The sequence below is a fragment of the Alexandromys fortis genome, unplaced genomic scaffold (genome assembly GCF_014885135.2).
Source record: "Alexandromys fortis isolate MF-2015 unplaced genomic scaffold, M_Fortis_MF-2015_v1.1 scaffold_242, whole genome shotgun sequence".
NCBI lineage: Eukaryota > Metazoa > Chordata > Mammalia > Rodentia > Cricetidae > Alexandromys > Alexandromys fortis.
Window position 1 is genome coordinate 1776366 of NW_026068123.1, and position 4694 is coordinate 1781059.

The 4694-nt window shown below is 43.3% G+C and overlaps 1 protein-coding gene across 12 annotated transcripts in view; it reads left to right on the forward strand.

Moving 5' to 3' along the window:
• The first annotated feature begins 230 nt into the window (after positions 1-230).
• The window catches only part of LOC126490558 (zinc finger protein 26), a 22781-nt gene continuing 18317 nt past the window's right edge, over positions 231-4694 (forward strand). For 2 of the 12 annotated variants that reach the window (XM_050125561.1, XM_050125559.1), the window contains exons 1-2: positions 231-498; positions 764-838. The gene's annotated coding sequence lies outside the window, so the exon portion shown is untranslated. Of the gene's footprint in view, positions 499-537; positions 685-763; positions 880-4694 lie in introns of those variants that run through there. The other 10 variants (XM_050125564.1, XM_050125567.1, XM_050125565.1 and 7 more) reach the window with 8 other exon arrangements.

Here is a 4694-nt window from a genome sequence, read left to right on the forward strand (position 1 = left end):
GGTTTCTTCCTTTTTCACGTCCTCTTCATTTTCTGTCTTTCTAGCCCGTCTCACCACCAACGGTTAGAATTTAGCAGGGTGTCCAGAAATAAAAACTCAAGGCTGTTGTGGTTGAGTGGGGCGAGAGGCCGCCGGTTCACAGATCTGGTTTATCAACACGGGAAGAACAGGACCCAAGAGGAGGGAAGGTTTGTGAGCCTCCTGAGACCCCGTACTTCCCGGGCTGTGTTTTTAACTTCACCATGGTTTTGGTCATCGGGAAAGGCTGGCCTCGCCCAGAAATATTGCTCTAACTTTAGTCTCCTCCTTTGGCCCGGTTTTTAAACCTCCGCTTCTGGATCAACCGAACCCAAGTCCCAGGAACCGAAATTTCTATTCCGGAAGGATTCCGACTCGGCAAGCGGAAGTGAGCCGCAGCTCGTCTCCGTCTTTTCCGGTGTGGCTTAGCCCGGCCCGTTCTCTTTTCTCCCCGGCGGCGGGCTGGCTGCACGGGCTCTGGTGAGACGGGTGAGGGGATGGGCGGTGGCCGAGGTGGGGAGTCAGATCTGGTGGTGGCCTTCGTGGGGACCCCGCTCGTCCCCGGGCCGCGCGTCTCGCCAGGTCGCCCCTCAGAGGCTTGGGCCCAGCGGTCCTCCGGCCCCGGCCGGGGGCCATCTCGCTTAAAGTGTGCGTTGATCACCCCGTGTATGTATAGTTCGAATATAGACCTTGCTGCCTCGAACGCCTTTAAGGTGATCTTATAAAATTTTTGCTTTTCCTGAAGGAAAAGGATTTCCGCCGTTGGAGCCCGGCTTGGCGCCCCATCGCCCCACGGACCTGGTCATCTTGGCACTTACTGGTGAGCAGTGGTGGAATTTGATGGACAGGAAAAATCTCTGGGTGAGGGGCTTTTTTTCTTTCTTTATCATATCCTCTTTCCACTGTCTTTCTAGCCCGTCTCACTGCCAGCGATTAGATTTTAGCATCCTTCCGTTTTGGAAACAGATACTTTCCATGAGTTAGGTTTTGTTGTTATTTTTAATCTACCATGCACCATTTTGGCAAAAAGAGAAAAATTTAAATGCTCGGGGTGTGCAGACCGCAAATCATCCCTTCCCCTTCTTTTCATCCCCACTATAAAGTGGTCACAAGTGAAAAAAAGGCAGCTTGGCACTGGCTTACAAAACACTGGAATTTGGGACTGGAGAGATGGCTTGGTTGTTAGGAGCTCATGGCGCTTCCAGAGGACCTGCTTATGGTTCCCAGCTATCGTATTAGTGTTTCTAACACTGTAACTCCAGCTATAAGGGGATGGGGAGACCAGGCACTTACAGTCATGTGGTACACATTAGTACATACACATGATTGAATAAGTGGAACTCTATTAGTGAGTGGATGAGGCTTTATTTTTCTAAAGTAGTATATTCGAACTTAATTATTTTCTCTGTGGGGGAGCATGTGTCAGGAACACTTAGAATCTTTGTGTTAAATCTTGCTCTAACTTTAGACTCCTCCTTTGGCCCGGTTTTTAAACCTCCAATAGGTTTCATTATGTGTTTATACATTTCCACTCTGCATTTTGATCTTACAATCTCTTGCGTCTTCCCACCCTCTCTTTTGTCAAATAGTCCCTCATGTAGGCTTTGCTTTAAAAACAAAGTTTATTGGGGCTGGAGAGAAGCCTCTGTTTTAGAGCACTTGTTAGTCTTACAGATGACCTGGGTTCGGTTCCCAGCACCCACGAGGTGGCTCACAACCATTTGTAATTCCAGCTCCAGAGGATTGGACACCCTCTTTTGGCCTGGAGGGTCACTAGCCACTCAGGTGGTACACATATGTTATATGCAGGCAAAACATTAAGAAAGAAATCTTTAAAAAGAGATGTGTGTGTATACCTTTGTATATATGTATGCCTTTCTGTAGAGGCTGAGTTATTGATCACCTGAAGTTGGACTTACAGGTAGGTGTGAGCCACCTGTTGCTGCTAAAAACACCTGTTCCTCTGCAAGAGCATCACTCAACCACTCTGCCATCTCTCTTCTACTTTATTAAATATTATTATGTTTTTAAACAAACTTTCACTTTTTATATGTATGGGTATTTTGTCTGAGTGTAGATCCGTGCTCTCTGTGAGTGGAATTTCCGTGGAGGATATCAGATCACCTGTAGCTGGAGTTACAGGTTGGTGCTGGGAACTGAATCCTGGCCCTTTGAAAGAGTAGCCAGTACTCTTAATTTCTGAGCCATCTCTCCAGTTCCATTATGATTATTATTTTATTTACTCATTTTGAGACAAGGTCTGTAGTCCAGGCTAGCCTGACACTCAGTGTATCCCAGTGCAGTCCTGCTTCAGCCTCTCTAGTGTTTGGATTACAAGCATACATGCAAGTACCACTGTGCCTGGCCTTTTTAAATTTCTTTTTATTATTTTTTTTATCTAGATTTCATTAGAGAAATATAATATTTGCTGGTATATTTGCTTTAATGTGATCTCTTTCTATCCATGTACTAAGCTCAACCATTGTAAGACAATCATTTGTTAATCTATTTGAATTTTAAGGTCTACCTCCTTTGGATTTATCCTATTAAAGTTGCAGCAGTAACTTAGCTGATGAGCGTTGATGGCTTAGTCCTACCTGCTGAGACTGAGGAAGAGATTGTAGTGTCAATGTTGTTGTGTTGCCATGTCAGAAAGTTGAACGCATTTGTAGATTCTTTAGGCCCTTTCTGTTTAGGAAGGGGGAGTTTCAGAGTCGGTCAGCTGAGTACAGGCAGCAGTGCACAGCAGCATGGCTCAGATGTAATCCAGAAGCCATAGAGTCCCCTGGTGTTAGTTAACCTTGTGGAAGGAACATTGGGGAAGCCAAGGGTTGTAGATAGAAGTTTCTGTCCCTCCCAATCCTGCAGCCATTCAGTCCCAAATAAACACACAGAGGTTATATTAATTACAAACTGTTTGGCCTATTATTGCCGGCTTATTACTAATTACCCTTTCAACTTAAATTAACCCATAATTCTTATCTATGTTTAGCCATGTGGCTTAGTACCTTTCCTCAGTAAGGCGTTCTCATCTTCTGCTTCTGGATGATGACTGCGGCTCTCTCTTTTCTCCTCCTAGAATTCTCCTAGTCTGGTTGCTCCGCCTATACTTCCTGCCTGGCTACTGGCATTTTATTAAACCAGTACGAGTGACAAATCTTTACAGTGTACAAGAGCATTATCCCACAGCAAAGGGCAGCATAGATAATTTTGTTATGCTTTGTGGGATTCATGCAGGGTCTTGGCACCAGGTTGTATTTTCCTCTGTTGTAATGAGAAGGCTCTTTGGATTTTGAAGGCTGTGAATTCTAGTCCTACCTGAGACAGGAGAATTTCACCTGATAATCCGGTCAGTTGAGGTACAACAACATATGTGAGATGGGCAATGCGTTTTATATATTAGTCAGAGATCCTTGAAGTAGGTAAGTTGCCTTTAAGGGCCCATGGAAAATCTGTTCAGCAGCAAAGTATAGAATGAGGACTTTTGAGACGAGGTCTTTATTAAGGTCCATGGGCATTTTGAATTTCAGACTTTCTTGCGGGGGTTGTGAATTGAGAATTAGGATTGCTTTATTTTTTTTTTTTTTTTCATTTTTTTTCTTCCTCTTGAGACAGGGTTTTGTATAGACTAGGCTGTTCTTGAACTAGTAAATAAGTATTTTATGAGTTTTTTGTCTGCATGTATATGTGTGCCTGTTGCCCTCAGAGCCGGTGTTGAATCAGTATCCTAGAGCTGAAACTGACAGATAATTGTAATCTACCATGTGCATGCTGGGAACCAAACCTGAGTTTTTTTCTTTTTTTTTTGGTTTTTCAAGACAGGGTTTCTTTGTGGTTTTGGAGCCTTTCCTGGAACTAGCTCTTGTAGTCTAGGCTGGTCTCGAACTCACAGAGATCCGCCTGCCTCTGCCTCCCAAGTGCTGGGATTAAAGGCGTGCGCCACCACGGCTCGGCCAAACCTGAGTTTCTGCAGGAGCAGCAAGTGCTCATTAACCACTAAGCCATCTTCCCAGCCTTATGACCGTGAACTCTTAAGATCCTACCCCACACACCAGTGCTGAGTTTACTAGTGTGCACCATTGGCCTTTAGGTTACGTAGTGGTTAGGAGGATGTAGTGTATGTTGAGATTTTCTACAATAAGATGAAGAGCAAGTGACTACATAGTAAACATGAAGGGGAAAAGGTTTAATAGGTCCCTGCTTTGACTTCTTACAGTATCAGTACTCATTGCCCTAAAATATTCCCCACAATGCCATCATACAGAAGATATGAATTAAAATAGTAAATTCATTATAAAATAATTAAAATATTAAATTCATTATTAAAATAATGAATTAAAATTTGTTCCTACTATTTAAATTTGACTTTGCATTTGGAAATTTGGATCTCAGTCAGAGTAGTTACTAATGAGGCTGGGTATATGGGTCAGGGCTTGCCTGGCATCCATGGTTTTTGTCCCAGCACTGAAATGAATTTGATTCAAAGACTGTATAAGGCCTTTAAGAATTAAATCTTGTATAAAATGTAGCATAGGGTTCTCAATTTGATAAATCTTTGTGTCCTAAACCTGAAAATAAATGATTCTCATAATGAATTGTGATAGACTTGATGCTGTTCATTGAGGTCCCCATATCCAGCAGTCAGATCAGATACACATTTCAAGGCAGTTTCTGTT